The sequence below is a fragment of the Chinchilla lanigera genome, unplaced genomic scaffold, assembly GCF_000276665.1.
Source record: "Chinchilla lanigera isolate Chin_1 unplaced genomic scaffold, ChiLan1.0 scaffold00060, whole genome shotgun sequence".
Taxonomy (NCBI): Eukaryota; Metazoa; Chordata; class Mammalia; order Rodentia; family Chinchillidae; genus Chinchilla; species Chinchilla lanigera.
The window spans coordinates 9,328,368-9,348,318 of NW_004955461.1; the positions used below are offsets into that span (position 1 = coordinate 9,328,368).

The 19,951-nt window shown below is 41.7% G+C and overlaps 1 long non-coding RNA gene across 1 annotated transcript; it reads right to left on the reverse strand.

Annotated features, from left to right (window-relative positions):
* Positions 1-245: 245 nt before the first annotated feature.
* Positions 246-2,815, reverse strand: LOC102020312. Its single transcript, XR_263084.1, has 2 exons — positions 2,731-2,815; positions 246-540 (listed from the first exon to the last, which is right to left on the reverse strand). It is a non-coding gene; the product is annotated as an uncharacterized LOC102020312 (long non-coding RNA).
* Positions 2,816-19,951: the final 17,136 nt, after the last annotated feature.

The window sequence follows — 19,951 nt, forward strand, 5'->3', positions numbered from 1 at the left end:
TGTAGCTCAGTGTTTTTGTGTGTGTGTGTGTGTAAGGAAGTACAAGTTATCACCCAGCAAGTTTATGACATTTGACATTTTATACATGTTTTCAGAGCTAATATCTCATTGAATCTCCCAATGGTGTATGAAAGAGGTATGTCTGATCTTGTTGTTACAGTTTCAGTTTCACATTGGGGAAAACCAAAGCTTAAGAGATGTGCACTCCTTTTTTTTTTCTGAGCCTAGCAATGTACCATGACTGATTTACAATTTGTATGAGTTTTTTTATTGCTGGGCAACAGATAAGGCAAGCCTGAGGTTTTAAACCACACACTTACTATCTCACAGTGTGTGTGAGCTGGGTTCTGTGCTTCAGCATGTTTTCAGGCCTCCGTCAGAGGGCTGGCTGGGTTGTGTTCTCATCTGGATGCTTGAGTGGAGAAAAATCTGTTGTCAAGCTCTCTCCATTGTTGGCAGAATTCATTTCCTTACAGCGGCATGATTAATAGTAGTTGCCTCCTTTGAAGCCAGCAAAAAGACTCAGACCCTAGAACAAATCTAGTATCAAGAAAGTATTAAGTAATGTAGTCTAAGCAAAGGAGTAATATCTCATCCTCCTTGCCATATTCTTTTGGTTAGAAGAGGCTCTGCTCTGCCCCAGGAAGAGGGCCCTGGGGCCAACTTCAGGTTGGCCTGCCACAGTGTCTCACCTGCTAGTCCATGTTGTTCCCTTCTCTGGCATTCTGTGCAATCCCCAATCACAGTGCTAACATGCCCTCTACTGCCTCCTGCTCCAATCATAGGGCTGATGGCTTTCTGTTCCTTTGCTGGCACTGTGATACTGACTCTGAACTGCTGAGTGGTCACCACTGATCTGCAAGCCCCTCCCTTCCTTCTCCTTCTATCTCTTACGTTCTGTTCTCTTTTACCCTGCACCTTGAGCCTCCTCACTTTTGCATTCCTCACTGATTGCTGCTGCCTGAGGTGGGTATGCAGGAAGTACTTTTGAGCACTCTGATGAACGATTTGCTTCAAGTCCCAAGTTTGTTTTCAAACTTGATCCTGATTCCAGGACTTTTTCTACTATACCACCACCTCTCTAAGTGTTCAATACCCAAATCAAAACTCAACATTGTGGATGTTCTTGCTGGCATTAACAGGATTTAAAGGACCAGCTCCCCATAAGACATAATGGCAGTGGATGATAATGTACCACATTTAGTTATGTTTTTTATTTTTTCACTGACATCATCCAGTTCATTAGCACACAGTTGGATCTGGCCCCCTTATAGATACAGAAACTGGGGCTCAGATCAGTGAAGTGATTTGCTTAAAACTACAAAGAGAAAAAAATCTCAAAGCTGTGACTCAGTCCAGGGCTTTTGGGTGAAATCATTTATAAAATGTTAATGGCTTGAGTATTCCCTGTCAGACATCACTGAGGTTGAAAATGTAAATAGGTTCACTTGTTAAGCCCTTGTGATGGAAATAGAGCACTAAGATTGCAAATATAAAGCAAACTCTTAAGTTTAGAGATGAAGTTACATAGAGTAGAGGTGGGGAATCCAGAAGAAAATTACCACATTGGGGGGGGGGGTTCTTCACCGTGGTCACATGAAGACATTAGGAGTTGTAGGCAAAGGAAAAGAGGGCTCAGAGCAGATTGCAGTGGAGATAGCATAGGGTGGATTACGTGCAGTGAAGCGTCCAGCAGGAGACAATGACAGGAAAGCACCAAAAGGCACCTCTCCTTGTTCTTTCACTCCTGTTTCTGGAGTCTTCTTTCACCAAGGCTACCCCTCTGCCTGCCCCACAGGTTCCTCTCCTCGCCTCACAACCCCACTCTGTGGTCCTCTTCCTCCTGATCACCAGCTTGTCTCTCCCACTCTGCTTCCGTGCTTGTCTTCCACACAGGGTGGCTTAGGCCCTCAGTGTCCCACCCTCTGGTTGGGCTGGGGCTGGTCTTGGTGAGGTCACCGTGACCTCACTGGGTGGAGCTGGCAAAAAAGGGACTGACCTCGTCTTATGTGGGTGCTCACCATGCCAGGAGTCGCTCACTCTCCTGGCATAGTTTTCTCATGGAATTCCTCTGCCACCCTCCCTGACCTGTCCCACTCCTGCTGATAGTCACTGTTAGTCTCTTTTGCTGTGTTTTCTCCCCTGTTCCTTGCAGCCCTCTGGGACTTCATCTTCTTCCATTTCAGTGAGAGGGAGGAGCAGCATGTGCAAGGCTTGGAGGCACAGCATACTTTGTCATGGGGCATGACAAAAGAAAACCTGTGTGACAAGAGCTCAGCTGGTGAGAGGGTGAGTCTCAGTGAATGGTGAGGAGACAGAGGGAGAAGTCAGCTCATTATGGACCTTATCGACCATGGCAGTTACTGGGTGAAACTGGAGGTCTTTCAAGATGACTTGGAGATGCAGGGGACTGACATGGTTATCTCTGTGTTTTGGGAGATTGCCATGGTTGCTCTGGGGAAGCCACACAAGTTTGAGGCAGAGGGGCCAGATGGTGCACTTAAAGAAGAAAGGACAGTGTTGGCTATGGATAGAATGTGTGGGCAAGTCAATGAAGGGTCACTCCAGGGCATCCATTATTCCATTAACTGCACAAAATACTTGCCTTGTCTTTTAAACCCAAGGCTAAAGCAAGGGCCAAAGCCAATGCCTAACAGAACAGCCTATGTAGCTGGAAAACAATTTATTACTCTCTTAGCAAGTGAAAGGAAAAGCAGCTAGGGTACTCACCCTCTATGGTCCTTGTCATACACATCAAGGAGAGGACCTCTTATAGCAGAAAATACCCCTCCAGCCAGTATATTTCAGTTGCCCAGGTAATAGTTCCTGTCCCTACTGTCTCCTAGATATGTCTGGTCACTGTGATGCATAGCTGATCACTGTGATGCATACTGTAAGAACCAATCAAAGACAGCCAAGTGCTCTGCTTCTTGCTTGCAACCCATGTCAGGGCCTGACATTTTTAAGGATAATTGTTTCCTTGTCAGTGCCTGTCGATGTAAATAAATCTACCTCCAAATCCTGGGCAGCATTTCGGCGTTTCTGTTTGCTGTTGCACTCTCACCCCACTAGGGACCTTCTATAACACTGGGGCCAGGTGACAGTGTTGTGGGTGTCAGGACCCAGTAGTCACGAGTGCTATGGATGTGGAGTGGGTCCTGATAAATCACCAATTCTTGTGCTCTCAAAGGATCACAAACCACTCTCCCAGCTGTGGTTTGAGACTGTGCCTGCCTGGGATGGGAGGAAATGTGTAAGGTCACCAGGGCATCCTGCAGGAGTCTCCATTTCTTAGTATCTTGTATAATGAGATTAATCTGGTAGCAGACTCATGACCCTTACTATGTTCTAAGTGCTTTGCATATATTAAGTCATATATTTAATCTTCATAACAAGCTTGTGATGTAGGCTCTATTTTTAATCTCCATTTTCAGATGAGCCACACAGGGAACACATAATTTGCCCAAAGTAGCAGGAAGTGGAGCTGGAATTGGACCTGTGAGTGCAGGCTTTATGTTAGTCCTGTCTACTATCTCCCTGGAGATAGAAGACTGCATGGCACATACCAGAAAATAAATATCAAAGAATTAATTGAAGACAAAAATGGAAACTAATGAGATTTAAGGTTAATGGCTACTGGGTGTGAAGGAGTTGGAGGGAGAAGAGTAACTCCTCACCTTCTTGCTTGGCGATTAGAATATTTGTGGTGTCACCAAATGAGTTAAGGTATTATGAAAAAGAACAATCTGAGGGGCAGGAACTAGGTTACTATTAAATAGTTTGTTCTGAGGATGTTTGTAGACCACTTGTGCAGTGTGCAGATGTTCAAAGCATTATTGAATAAATAAAGAAAAATGGGATACAGTTACTTCTTTTAGGATCCCTGAGGAAGCATCAGAGATGTAATCATAATTTGATGGTGCAATAAAGTTGGGGAGAGAAAAGAAGGAAGAAGAGGAGAATAAGCAAAATCTCTGATTTCAAATAGCACTTTGTCATCCTGTGATGAAACTCTTTCACAGCCCCGAAGAGGAAGTGGAATCATTGATCAGACTTGGGAAAGCTATTCTGGTCTTGACGCTGAAGCAGTAGGGTGCCTAGGATTGAATCTATTCTGGTTAATAGTTCTTTCCAATTGTTCTCCCAATTAGGCAATGTTTCATCTCTCTGCCATGCTGGATTTCCTTATTTTTTTTGAATAGTTCCTCCCTCTAATAACCTGCTTTCCTTAATTAGCTGAAAATGCTGTTCACCTGCCTCTTGAGTGATGTCTATGTGATTTTGGTAATGAGAGGCCCTATTGAGGTGGACATGAGGGAGGACCCAAGGTGGCTATGGAGACACAGACCCATGTGGACTCCTTAGGGGGCATGGCTGGGTGGTAGTGAACTCCACAGAGAAGAAAGGACTTTGAAGGCATATATAGTTCCTCCAAAAGGAGGGTGAAAATTGCACTGGGAGCTGTATGCCCATCCTTCCTTCCCTTCTTTTCAAGGAAGGTGGGTTTATATGATGGGGGATTTTGAAATTGAGAGAGAATTTGAGCAGATAAAATGAGAGCCTCTTGGTTAACCTGAACTATTCCTGTGAATTGTGCTTGAAATGCCATATTTCTACCCCTGTGCAGCTCCTTGTCTTTGGAAGATTGAAAAATCTTCTAAACTACTGCAAGACTGATACCCATTTGTCTCCACTCACCCTGCCGAACCTAGGGATGTGAGTTTAGAAATGGAGATAACATTGCCACTAATACACTGTAGCAGAAAATGCCCCCCCACGTCAGTACACATCAGTTTGTTAGTTGCCCAGGTAATAGTTCCTGTTCCAGATCCGGTTGCTCCCGTCTCTTAGAAACAGCTGGTCACTGTGATGCCCAGCTGGTCACTATGATGCACATTGTATGAACCAATCCCCAAGTGACAAGCCATTCTGCCTCTGTTCTTCCTGCTTGCTTGTCCTGTATAAGCCATAGACCACCAGAGATCAGGGCCTGGTATTTTGGGAGTGATCCCAGTCAGTGGCTGTCGATGTAAATAAATCTGCCTCCAAATCCTGGTGTCATTTCAGTGTTTCTGCTTGCTGCTGCAATATGTAGTTCCCATTTTAGTCAAATAGCAGTGTAATACCACATATATCGTCCCTTTCTCTTCCTTTTGCCTCAATGGCTCACTTTACCTAAGTAGGTCAAGTGTCTGACACTCTCATTGTGGAACTTAAAGGAAACAGGTTTCCCATGCCCACACCACAAGCTGCCAGAAGCTCAGAAGGACCCAGTGCGTGGGAGGTTCTGTTCCCACTGCACACTTACTGGGAGGCAAATGTGTGTCAGTCTACAGACACACCTGTCATGGAAGGAAGAAAGACTGGGAGACAGTCTGCAGGCTTAGGCCCTGACTCAGTCCTGGCTCACCATAGCTCTTTGTCTAATACAGGGAATCTCTCTGGGGCTCAGCATCCTTGTCTGTCAATTAGCAGAGCCAGCCTGCCTGCCTCCCGGGCAGGTGGAAGGACTGGCTAATCTGTCAGCTTCTGTACAACTCTAAAGCAGAGCTGTAATTATACTGGAGGCATTTGAACCTGAAACTTGATATATAATTGCTTCTCTCCACAAGGGAAATATGATGAGGCACTTGCTCATTTCTTTTACCCACCAAGGAATAGCAGTTATCTAGGGGCATCTGGCTTGGCTTTTAATCATGCCCAGGTGTTGTAGGAGGCTGGCAGCATGGAGCCTTTTTAGGTGCCCTTTCATGATCTCTGTGTGTAGAGACAGAGATAAGATTATTTACACCTCATTCCATTATTCACAGCCTTCTTGGAATGTAGCATTAAATAATTCAGAGACCATACAAGCTTTGGGGATTGATGGTAAAGCTGATAGTTTTGCAAATACAGCATCAGCAGCTGCAGAAAAGCCCAGTTCCCATACAAACGCACATGAGAACCATCGCTGTGTACTAAGTACCTATCAGAACCTTGGAAAGAGCCTGTTCTGTCACCTAAAACCACCCCAGATTCCAGCAATGGAGGGTGTCTGCATAGGACAGCACCTGCCCTTCAGCTCTCTAACCTAAAGGTCTAGGCTGGCCACTAGTGTCAGGGTTTTCCGTGGCCCCTGTGCAAGTACAGTTCCATGCAAAGTGTAGGATGACTTTTGTTTTGTAACTGAGTGGTTTTCATTCCATTAGCTGTTTATTGTCTTTTCTCAAACAAAAATGGAAAACAAAGAATCAATGGGACTTAGAAGACCTGACTCACCTGCTAGCCTGGGGGCCTTCTTGTCCATGGGGACTTGTAGAGGTAGAAAAGAAAACCAGGGAAAACTGGGCCCAGAGAAGAAGTGGAGAGCCCCAAATGGGCTCACCCACCACTTAGCTGTTTGCCTCTCCCTGCACTTGGCTCCTGGCTCCATGAGTTGCTGGGCTGTCCTGGCCATGATGCCCGCTCCAATGGCCCTGATCCCTTCTCCTGCCCCCTCTCCCCTTGGGTCCTGCTTCCCTCAGTGCTCATTGGAGATCTGATAAGACCTTGTCCATATCTCAGCCTCTGGCCCCAAGGACTCCCCCAAGGCCAGATGGATGCCCTTGCTTCATGCTTCAGACGGCCATCACTGGTATTCTCCAAAAAGAAAGTTTGGTGACTCAGTATTATTAGCTAAACTACCAGCTTTTAAGGAGTAGAGAACACAACAATCGGCACTCTTAGATAGCAAGCAATAAATAGTGATGGAGCAAGGTCCCACACAAAACATGGGAGCTTGTTTAAGTTTTCGTGCCAGGCACAAGGGCATGCCTCTGCTGAGTGAGTGCACTGGGAGAGGTTAGGTCAGGCCTGTGGCTTCAAGGATCTTGGGTACGGAGGCTGCAGTGAAGGATGGAAATGTAAGGGGATAGCCTGCCTGCAGTGCAAACCCAAAGCCCCAGTGAATAAAAGGTAAGACGTAGGGTGTGTTTTTGGCAATAGATACCTTGTAATGATCACAGGGAAGGAGAGTGGGGCAGAAGAAGCTTCTGAGGCTTCTTTTGCTGTGCGTGGGGGAGGTCTTTGCTGGAAAGTGCACAGGGGCCATGGGGAACACAGAACTGGCTTGCAGCAGGCAGCTGGAGGGCATGGGCTGAGGGCTGGTCTTAGACAGGAGAGGGATGCCCTGTGAGATGGGAAAGGAGACATCTAGGGAGAGAAAGGAGCCCGGGGGTTGCTGTTAGTGGACTGGACAGGTTTGTAGCATCTCCGGGAGCAGCTTCCCCAGAGATAAATGTGAGTCCTGGCCAGGAGACAGTTGGCCAGGTACGATCACTAAAAAGCCGGGGTCTGGGGCACCCAGATGGGCAGCAGCAAGGAAGCTCATATCACCCATGGATTCACACATTTTTAGGCTTCTATATTTCAAGCACTTGACATGACCTGTTTCTTACTCCTCACGACACTATGCTATGAAGAATGTGTTGCTTTTCTCCATTTGGCAAATGAGAGAATGGAGGCTCAGAGAGAATAACTAATTTCACCAAGGTTACATAGCTGAAAGTGACACAGATCCTGGTCTTTCTGTGATGGCCATGGTCTTTCTCTTATGTTCATGCTAAGGGAACTGGGCATGGCCTTTTTCCTCAGCACATCCTTGTTATGTTTTATCATGAACTGCATTTAACAATATGGTCCAGCTTCTAAATAGCATGGATAATACATTCATAAGAGCATTAAGCCCTTCTGCCTTGATGGTGTTCCATGGCCTATAATTTACTTATTTCATCAGATTCTGTTCTTTACAGTAACTAAGACAAGACAAATAGTAGCACCTAGCTGAACAGTGAAAATGAAATTAGCCAGAGAGGCCCAAGGCCACACAGTTGTGACTGGCACTAGATGTCTTCTGTATTTTACTCAAGTCTCTTGGAGCCTGACTCGTCCTCTTGCATACTATTGGGTTTACTCTACTTACAAGGGGATTCATTGAAAGAGAAGATTGTCTCTCTGATGTGCCTTCCCAGCGGCTCTCCAAGCTCAGGTCTTGCAGTGCTGTGTCCTTGTCTGTGAATATGAAGTCCAGGGATGGGTATGGCTTTAGCACCTACTGTGTGCTAGACTCAGAGCAGACATCATCTCATTTAACTCTTGAAGAAAAACCTCGAAAAACGAATCAAAAAAAAAAAAGACAAAACTTAGCAGGGAGGCCTTGCTATGGTACCCACTTTACACATGCAGAAGTGTATTTGCTAAACGTAGTACCTGGTTGTTATGCTATATCTAGATGTTCCCCCAAAGCCTCATACAGTCATAGGTAGGGCTCTGCAGAGGTGATAAGATCTAGAGTGTGTGATGCTGGGATTAAGTGTGTGATGATGGGATCAAAGATTGAGGTTAATAAATTATACTACTGATTGGTTTGGCAGAGTTCTGGGTGTAAGTGCTGTGTTCCATAGGGAATTTAGCCTGGGTAGAATATAAGGGACGAAAGAAGGCTGCTGTCATTGCTTGCTGCTTTTCTACTTCACTGCTTGCTGCCTCACTGCCTTATGCCTTGCCATGGACTCTTTCTTCTCTGCACTGCACCTCTGTCATCCCACCCTGCCTTGAAACCAGCCAACTAAGGACTGAAACTTCTACAAACTGTGAGAGACAATAAACTTTTCACCCTTTAACTTTCGATGTTAGGTATTTTGTCTCAACAATGAAAAAAGTGACTAAGACATCTGTCCTATCTTAATCTATAGCCAATCCCCTTTCCGTGGTCTCTTGATCCTCACCATGCTCCCAGGCATTGGCTCTTGATGATCCACTTTCATGAGAGTGGAAAAGAATTGGAAATTTCCCCTAATGGTTTAAGAATTGTGCTGCTTCTTCCCAAACCCTTCCTAATTGCATGGTGATGGTTAATTTTACTGTTTTTCTTTCCTACTAAATTGTAGATTCTATGAGGCGAGGACTAGGTCTGCATCGTGACCATGAATTCTGTGCTTCTGGCACATTAAAGATGCTCAAGAAATGTGCATGGAATGAATGAATCCCATTTTACATTGGTGTACATCATTGGTTCCCAAGGTTTTAACAAAATGTGGAGTTGTGATTGAAACCAACTATCCTTTCCCGAGCTGGCCCAGTGCCTATTCTAAGATGCGAAGGGATCAGGTGGTATTAGTGTTTTGTCGGGACAGAGGAAGAGGTGAAATTCATGAACAACTGGCTAACTGAGAAGTCCTGCAGCTCTTCTGAGGGGACATTCTTCCCAGTCCAGGAGGAGAAGCACCAGCAGAGGTGTGCAAGTACATTTGCAGCCCTAGCCCTTTGTGCAGGGAGGAGGCACTGGTCTGAAATGTCGCAGAGACTGGTGCTCTCTGACACTTATTCAGGGTGCATGGTACAGTTTGAAAGCTGCTTGCTTTGGGCCACATGGTAGAGCAGAAAGAGCAAGAACATTGGAGATGAGGCTCCAGTCCCAAACTCAGTCCCTGGTCTGTATTCTTTGCATCCTTTGTAATTTGTCTGACTTTGAGCCAACTTCCTCAGCCCCAGCCTTCACTGGCCCTGGCTTCCATTCACCTTCGTCTCTCAGGATGGCACAGGAATACATTGATAACCATCTTCTGGGCACAGACCTGGGGCAGTTGGTATCATAACTGGGGCCTCAGGTTCTCTCTCAATCTCATAGGAAGTCAGCCCTCTTCCTGGAAGAGCTCACTGGTGTGCTTTGCTCTGTGAGGTGGACGGCATGTACATGGTGCAGAGGAGACCTTGGGACTCTTCTGCCTGGGTGTGACTTTCACCGTCTCCGGTTTTATGACCTAGGAAGGGTGCAATTGGCTACCTGGGATTCCGTCTGCACCATGGGGGTTGGGAGACATCTGCAGAGGCCTAGTAAGTGAAGTGAGATGTGTAAAGCCTTTCCCCCGGGGCCTGGCATGTGGAAGTCCTCCATAAAAATTCTGACACATGGGCTTTAGGCTGTTTTAGATCAAGGAGATAACCATGACAGAAACACTTGTTACAGTGTCCCAGGAGCTGCATGCCACCATGCCTACCATACACCCCAGCTGTCAGTGACATAGGGTCTCCTGAGCCAACTAGGATTTTCATATTTCATGGCAATGTACTACCTGTCTTTTCTGCTACCTTGCTGGTCTAGCAAACTCCTACTCATTCTTCACTCTCTGTTAATGTCTAATCCCCTGAGCAGCATTTCCTGATATTCCATGGCAACATGGCACCGCTGATCCATTCTCTGCTTCCACAGCACTTACAGATGTCTGGACTCCCAAGAACTTCATTGTTCTGTGATGGCCTGGGTGGTGTTTGTTTCTCAACCCCAAGGCTGTGAGCTCAGAAGTCTTCATGCTTTTGGTCTCTCACAGGATCCTTTTAACTTTGTGTCCAGCACATAAAGAGCCGAAGATGCATAGGAAAGAAAGGAATGATATTTGGAAAGAATAAATTATCATTTGCAGGCCTTAGTACAGGAACATAACTAGGTTATGAACTGAGATTTAAATTTCTTGCTTTCTTAGATTTTTAAAGAAAAACCTCTTAATTATGGAAGAAATCCCACCATCAGGTTGGGCAGATGTACGTAATTTTTTTCCTCCAAGAATTTGTTTTCTGCCTCATTAATAGAAATTCTCCCACATATCACAAGAGGAACTTTTTCTTCCCCTTTGCTGGAAAGGGCAGTTAAGAAATGACTTGTGCTCTATTTTTTTCACAAGCTTGGAATAGATAATTACTTAAAGCTGAATGCTGGGCCGCTGATAATCCAATTAAGGTCATGGGCATAATTGCTGCTGCGTGCCTGCTGCCTTTTATTCTCCAGGGCTCTGACTGCCAAAGCTGGGTCTTTCTGCAACTTTGTATCTTTCTATGGGGAGAAGGAACTCAGCCATTTGGGGGTGTTCTTTGCTTAGTATATAAGAGTGAGGAAACACCTGAGAAAATAGAACCGGCATTTTGGGTGTTATTGGAATAATGAGTAAGATTTTTATGCTTATGCAGATACATCAGTGTCTGAAATAGAAAGAGATTTCCCAAGACTCTGACGTGGGTGAAGTGTCTTCTCTTTCCCCCGTTACCTCCCGGCTTGCCGCATGATGATGCAATGAATCCTCTCTTTTGTGCCGAGGTTTGTGCTGGCCAAGTTGAATTTATAAACTTCCTTTTCCAGTTCTTGCCAGACACTCAGAGATGAATCGGCAAAGTTGCACCCTCAGCTGTGTGACACGACACTTGTGTTCCAGTCCTGGCAATGAGAGGCCACTCTAATTCACCTCACCCAATCTCGGTGTCCCCTTCTATTAGCAAGAGAGCCTCTTGATCCTGTGTGTATCTACACCAAACAGAAGATCTGGATGTACAGAAATAAAAGCAAATAACCTCTAGAAATCACTAGGAATGAGCTCCACAGCGAAGCATTCTAGAGCTGAAACTGCTGACTCAAATTGATTTTGAATTTGAGAAAACCCTCAACGACTTTGGGTACTTAGAAAAAAAATAGGAAATCCTTAAAGTTTGAGGATGTGGCTAATTTTGTGGTGTTTTGCCACTGATTTTGAAAGTATAAGGAAGGAATCCTTATGGAAGTGGTCAGGGTGGGACAGCTGTGGTTCTTGAGTTTGTGAACTGTGTGTGAATCTTGACTCTACTTGTGATGTAAGGATGAAAACCCAACACGAATGGATGTCTTGTGTGTGTGTGTGACAAGTACCTGGCGTAGTGGCTGATACTGAGACTCATCTGTGCATATAGTGCTTGTTCATTATTTTCCAGGCATTTGCTCAGTGCATGGTACTATCCCCATTTACATTGTAGAGTTGCAAGTCAGTGTCAGTAAGACATTCACTTAAATTTTCATAGTTAAGAAATGTTAGGATTTTGCATAATTTCAAACCATAGAATATTTTTACTATACCCCAGTTGTTCCTGCTCTCTTGTGCCCTTTGTCATGTTCTTTCCTAAATTCCCAGTCTCAGTGTCTCTTAGAAAATGAAAGGAGGGGACCAGGAGAACTTATTGTTCCTTCGCCCAACCTTGAGAGTCAGTGATTTAACTAATGCTTGAAGAGGAAAAAGATAACATTAAAAATAAAATCTTAAACCTAAGCTTATCTCAGTTTTGCTTAAAAAGAATCAAATAATTCAAATAATTTGTGTGAGTATAAAGAAAATACTTGTTTGTCTCGTACATTTTATTTCATTTCCTCTCTTTGAAAGTTCATGTGTATAGGACAAACACTCAGTTCTGAAAAAAGGATCCTCCACCTTTTTTGTGGTCCCAGTTTAGAGTCAGAAAATAGGTCTGACAAATCATTATTGATGAGGATAAGCCCAGGGTTACAGGAACAAAAAGCCCAGCTCCTTCTATTAGCATGCAGCCGGCAGGAGACAAAAGGGAGTGATATAAAAGGGAGCTTGAACACATCCTTTGATTTTTAAAATTAGTCACAAGATCTGCTTCCTTTTTCCCCTGGGGAGATTATTACTGGGTAACAAGGAATAGTTCGCAGTAACTTCGTGTTTTTTCTTTTCTTTTCTTTCTTTTCTTTTTTCTTTTCTTTTCTTTTCTTTTCTTTTCTTTTCTTTTCTTTTCTTTTCTTTTCTTTTCTTCTTTCTTTCTTTCTTTCCTTTCCTTTCCTTTCCTTTTCTTTTCTATTTTTCTTTCCTTTCCTTTTCCTTTTCCTTTCTTTCTTTCTCTCTTTCTTTCTCTTTTTTTCTTCTTCTTGTCCTTTACTTTGGTGGTAAAAATTATTATATCTAACATTGACCAGCTGGACACAGTTTACATGATCCCAGGGTTGAGAGTGTCCTCCAAAGCATCTTAGAAGCCCAGTTGACTATACTCCTATTTACTCCATCAGACCTGGTCAAGTGTTGACCTCGGGCAGCCAAGTCATACAGATTCAAAATAGCTTGTTTGATCTGGTGCTTATTGGCCTTGATGTTCACAATGATCATGTGAATATGAGTCTATTATTGTCCTTGATCTGCATGACTAACTCTATCTCAGAGAATTTGATGATGGAGTAGTGGTCAGAGTGATTTCTCCTACTGGTACTCTTCTTAGATTATGTGTGCTGCCTTGAGAACCACAGAATCTTACACTGTTGAACTCTGGGTAATATAGCCTGCAGAACTTTTGTGTTGGCTTTTACCTTGGGAGGCCTTAGGGTTTCCTTCCATATTTTCAGCACCATCTTGGTGAAAAGTCCTTTTTATTTTTTAAAAATAACTTTTTCTCTCTATTAAAATAAATAAAAATAGCATTATTTGTGGTAGAAAATACTAGCAGTTATTCAGAAAAAATTGTATGCACATTACCAAATATAACCATTGATTATATATATGTATATCTCCTTCTAAATTTATATTTAGCACTTTTCTTATAATGAATACTTATGTATACATACCCTGTTGAATATACAGTTTCATTCTCAGAATTTTTACTTATCTTGGTGGGTTAGCATTTTTGACTCAATGTCTGACTATTTGAGCTGTCACATAGTTTTCAAGACTTAAAGTATGGGACAAAGTGTCTGTATTAGCTTTCCTGTTGCTGGACACAATGCCTAACACAACTTAATGGAGAGGTTTAATTTGGCTTAACTTTAGGGGGATTCAGTCCATGGTTAACTGGCTTCAAGGCAGAAACATTATGGCATGGTGGAGCAAATCTGCTTAGTTCATGACAGCCAGGAAGTAGAGCAGGGGAACAATGTGAGAGATGAGAGATGATGAGGCAAAGAGCCAAATATAGTACCCAGGGTCATGTCTTCATGATCCACCCCGACACATCTGGAAGTGTGCTCCACCAATCTCTGGGGCAGATCCCAAAGGCAACCAAGTTGATCCTCCCATTTTCTGAGACCTAAACCTTATAGTTTACATGTCTTAGTTCTCTCCTTTATTATACTCTGCCCTTTGGAACAATCCCAAAGCAATTTGGCAAGTGCTTAAAGTCTTGCTTGATAAGGTTTCTTCCAAGCCGTCTAGACTGTTCTCTGAAGTGTTCCATGTTTCCTTTGCAATCCTACCAGTTTGCCTTATCTTTGCCATCTATCATCTACTTTCCTGATGCTTTTCCCTACTTGCCTTTGCTCAGTACTTCCAAATACTTCATGCACTCAAAAACTATCTTCCACATACCAACTGTACTATTGTTCAGTTGATATTTATTTTTAAGATTAACTGTTACTTAATTTAGCTTGATAACAATGAGTGTGTGAACATATGAATTTGATGTCTGAGCATGTGTGCATACCAGCATGTATGTGTGAACAATTGTCTTTCTAATTCACATGAAAATAAATTCATAGCTATTGAAATAAAGACCAAGGTTTTCTACACACCATCAAAAATTATCTCCCATGGTGATATGCGCTTCCCATTTTGGGAAAATCTACATTAGCCACATCTTTCCAGTATATCACTGCCTACTTTCTGATACACTGACTACTATAATCTCTTCAGTCTTCAGATGGCTTCCTGACCCTAAATTGGAGTTAGGTTGTTCCATCAGGTCTTTTGGCACCTTGCATTGTTATCATCTTCGCTCTCAGCATGTAGAATTGTAATCGTCTATTTGCTTACTGTCTAAAGAAGTGTTTATTGAGTGCCTCTGTGTGCCAAGATTCTTGTGAGAATGTAATGATGGCAGAAGAACACTCACTACATTGGAGGGGCACAGGGAACAATGGTGGTCTTGCTTGAGTTTTGAACCCAGAGAAAGGCTTTTGGGCTGGCTTGGGGTAGGGGCTGGACTGAGGGCTGTATCAGAGAAAGTTCCAGATGGACACAAACCTGAGTTGAGTTCTAAAGCAGAGTAAGTTAGAAAATATCTATTTAATATGAAAGAAGTGAGTAAAGGAGAAATAGGAACAAAAAAATTCACAAGAGACATACAGAAAATACACAGCAAAGTGGCATCCACATCAATTATTACAATAAACATTTTAGTTAAGAGACAGAGATTGCACAACAATTTAAAAAAAGCACAGGAGTCCACTACATGGTGTCTACTAAAGAACTCTCCTTAGACTCAAAACACAAATAGTTTGAAAGTAAAAACAATACTAAGATACACTATGAAGCAGTCACAGTAAGAGAATTAAAGTGGGCTATACTAACGTCAGACAAAAACTGTAAACTGAAGAAAGCCTAAGTTAATGATTATTGGGGTTTAAAATAGAAGTTATAACAAACTCAGAAGGAATATTTCAGAAGGAGAAATTTCAGAAGGGAGAAGAAAGAGGGTGGAGGTGACAATGAAAAGGATGTCCACTGGTGGAGACTTTTCCTGAACTTATGGGAGACATACATCTACAAATATGGAAAGTCTGGTCAAGCTCATGAAGGATAAAATAAAATAAAAAAATCTTGGCAAAGGTTGATAAAACTAGAGAATGTTAGGGATTGGAACTTACCTCAGCGGTAGAATCCTTGCCTAGCATGTGAATTGTCCTAGGTTTAATCTCTAGATCTGCAATTAACAGTAAGAACAAGAACAAGAACAAGAACAGCAGCAACAACAACTTACCAAAGACAAATAGAACACCATAAAGATCCAGAGAAAAATACAGACAGTTCACAAAAGAGTGACATATATTCCAAAAGCTTGTTTCTCAGTAGCAACAATGAAATGTAAGAAACAGTAGAATAGTATCTTCAAAGTGTAAGGGAAAAATAACTGACAATTGAGATTTCATTACTCAAGTAAAAAAGTCTTTTGGGAATGAAGGCAAAAGAAAGAAGGGCACGTTTAGATAGACAAAATTGAGAAACTGATCACCAAATAATCCCCAGGGAAGTGAGGAGGAAGGCTGTATTTAAGGAGAGGGAACATAAACCCAGATGGGAGATTTGGGGTGTAAGGAGAAATGGTGACCAAGGAAGTGTAAAATATATGGGTAAATAAAAATTAATCTTAATTGTATAGGAATGAGAGAATAGCATCTTATGGAGTTTTAAAAAAATAGAATTAAAATGCACAAGCATAATAGAATATAAGTTCTGGGAAGAAGGAAATAAATAAAAATGCCCCAAGGTCTTAAATCCCGAAATGCTAAATGTGCTAAGTAAATATGCTTGGGTTTCTAGGATGGTCCCTCCCCGTGCCAGTAGTTGGAAATATGGGAAGAGATAAAACATATAAATTGTTGTGGTTTGTGTCTAGATGTCCTCCCAAAGCTTCATGCAGTCATGGGGGGCAGGCTTTTTGGAGGTGGCTGTATCTAGAGTTGCTGATTAATTCATAGTCCAATGCTGGGACTGAGAGTACTGTGAGCGCTACCCCTGCCCTAGGGTGCATAGCCTGCATACAATATAAAGAAAGAAAGAGGTCCTCTCTTTTGTTCTCTCTGGCTTGTTGCTTTTGCTGTCTTCTGTCCGTCATGAATTGCTCTCCTTTGTGAAGCCACCCTGCCTTGGAGCCAGCTGATTACGGACTGAAACCTCTATGAACTGTGAGCTAAATAAACCTGTTCCCCTTTAACTTTGGGTCTTGGGTATCTTGTCTCCGCAATGAAGAAAGTAACTAAAATATAAATTCAAAAATTTGCAAAATGTAAGAGAAACCAAAAGAAATGCATAAAATACAGGACAAAGAACATAGGTTTTGATAATGAAAAAAGACCAAGAAGATCAGCAAGTTCAGGAAAAGTAAATGGAGAAGCTGCCCCTGTTAAAAGAAAAAGATTTTCATGTTTGATGGAAAATAGTCTATCAATGTGGTACACGAGTGACCCTTAAACATAAGGATATCAAGAAAATGAAAATAGTGTCTTAAATTACATTATTGGATAATGCTAAAAAAAGTTGGCACCACTGTTTTAGTATTGCATAAAAATGAATACACAGGACAAATTAGAAGGTAAAAGCTTTAAAAAATTAGTTCACATTAGTGATAAAGAATAATGAAATTTATTTTAGTACATTAGTACATGCATGTAACCTATTTTGATTATTTTCATCCTCATTACCCTCCTGTCTCTTTTCTTTCCCCTTCTCCTGTCCTCTTGCTCATCTCAGTCTGTAAGGCAAAATCTAGCTAATGATGATGAGGTTTGTGAAGAGGCTGTGCACAAGGAAATAAATTTCCATTCCTAGGGAGATAAACCAATTAAACTTTTACACACCCAATTACATAGCCTTAACATACTCAAAACAAAGGTTGACAGAACAGAAATAGTTAATTCCAGCACCACAGGAGATTTTTACACTTTTCTCTCAATAACTGATAATGTAAATAACTAAATAATTAGCAAGGTCAAGGAATATTTGGATAGTATAATCGTTAATCTTGAGCTAAAAGAGACATGAAAAGTATTTTACCCAATTACAGAAATCATCAATTTCTGAATTATACAGGGAACACTTCTGAAACTGACATATATTGGATCACAAAGCAAGACAAAACATTCAGATATTGGGGATCATAAAGACTCTGAGGGAAGGGAAAGACAATTGGAAAAAGGACCAAGCTGTATTATGTACATGTTCCAACTCCCCAAGATGATTGTATACTGTGTGTACTAAAAAATAAAAAAGACCAGATTTTCTGACTTCAAAGAGATTAACTAGAAATTGTTAACAAAACTTTAACCAACCCCCACAAGTTTGGAAAAAAATCTCTGATTCTAATACAACAATGGGTCAAAGGAAACTATTTGAAAAGAAATGAGATAAAAGTATTTTATTTGAAAACATGTGGGATGCATTAAAATGGTTATTTAAAAGTAAATTAGAGGATTAAATTTTGTAATTAAAAAAAAAGAGAGGACCGGGGATATAGCTCAGTGGCACAAGTGCCTGCCTGGCAAGTGTGAGGTACTGAGTTTGATTTCTGGTACCAAAAAAAAAAAAAAAAAAAAAAAAGAAAAAAAAAAGAGAAAAGCCAAAAATTAGCTGAGATCCCAATTTAAGAAGTTAGAGAAAGCACAGCAGAATAAGCTAAAGAAGCAAAAGGATGAAATAACAATTATATAAACATAAATCAGTGATGTGGAAAATAATAAAAAATATTAAGCATTAACAAATCCAAAAGCTGGGCTTGAAAAGTAACACTGTGGACAAACCTGTGTTGTGAATTAAAAAAGAAAAAGAGATTAAACATGTTTGCTAAAAGATATATTGTAATGACAATAACAAGTAATAAAAAAATTAGAAATGCTATTCTCTTTAATGGTTTGATCAATCCTGCATTCTTACATCTGGTAGTCTGAGCAACTTTGGTGAAGATAACAATATGTAATATAACAACCACTGTTAATTCCTATCATCTTGTTTTGAAATCCTGTACCATTTTTATTGTTTCTGTATTGTTTTGTTTTTGTCTTCATTGTTGTTATTATTATTGTTTTTTCTCTTTAAAAAGAAAAAATATAGAAAAGATATACTGCAATGAAATATATAACTGACATTAAAAGACAATATTATAAACAACTTATGCCAATAAATCTAAAAGCCTATATCAAATACACTTATTTTATTTATTAAAAATTTTTAAAAATATAACCAGTTAGTAGTGTATAAGGGGATGGCAATGAGTTTGATCTGCTCCATTGGGGAGAATGTTGTGTTGGTACTGCTCAGAATTGCCAGAATGTAGTGATCATAACCAGGAGACAGAGCTAAGCCTGATGGCACAGGCCTGTAATCCCAGCATTCTGGGAGGCTGAGGTAAGGAGCATTATAAATCTGAGCCCAGGTTAGGCAACTTTGAGACTTATGGAGACCCTGTCTCAAAATAAGTATCAACAAGGGGCTATGGTTGTAGTTTAATGCTGCAAAACAAACAAAAAAATAAACAAATAAACAAATCAAAACAGCAGGCAGACATTTTGTCAACTTTATCTTTGGTTTTAAATTCTCTGCAGGTAACATACTCCTTATTAACTTACAAACGGGGAGAGGGGAGTGCTAATACCATTTCCTCCTAGCCTCCGCTCTTGGCACTTTACAGCAAAGAAAATACAGGAGTACCAGCTACATGCCACAATCACCTGTGCTTCTTTGCTGGAGTCCCTTAATTTTGGGTCCGCCATTTCCTCACATGTAACACACTGAAGTATTTTCCTTACCTCAGTATTCAGTGTTTTAACCATTGGACTGTGTTCCCTCTGTGAAATGGGAGTCATGTCCTCTGACTCCCCTCCAGTAGGGTCCAAGTTAATATTTTAAAAACTGCCTTTCTGAAAGCAAACAAAGCAGTTAAAAGATGTCCTTCCCACCAAACAAACAAACAAAACCTCTGATTTACAGCATTTACCAGTATCTGTGGTATAAGCACTCCCAGTAGTGGTCAGTTCCAAGCTGCCAACATGCACCACTGCCTGGGGCACTGGGATGAGATGTCCCATCAGCACAGTCAGCTTCCTGAGCTGGTGTGAGCCAGTGCAAGCACGCCAAGGTTACCTCTTCATGGTCTGCTCTGGAACCAGCATGGCAGCCTGCAGCTCTCCCCTCAGGTGACATAGGGGAGACAAACAATTTTGAACCCATAAATCAGATAAAACAAAATTTGAATTTTGACTCTGTTCCTAATTATAATCTCGGTTAAGCCACTTTATTCTCTAAGATCTAGCTTCCTTATAAAGAAAGTGGAATATTAATACTACTTCATCACAAAGTCCATTCATTAATTCACTCACTCATTCATTCATTCACTCACTCATTCACTCACTCACCGAGCAAACAAGGGGATGTGGCAGGCAGGCACAGTGTTAGAGCACTGGGAGTATTCTGTTGAAAGCTTAGCTAAATGTCAGGTGTCTTAACTTGCCACTACTCAGAGATTCCCCTCTATTTGATCATTGATTTTTTTCTTTTCCCTCTTCTTCCTCCACATCCTCATCTACTTCCTCCCCTCTCCCTCTGCCCCCACCTTTCCTCATCTTTTTTCTGGTACTGGGGATTGAACCCAGGGACTTTGCACTGAGATATATCCCCAGCACTTATTTATCTTTAATTTTGAGACG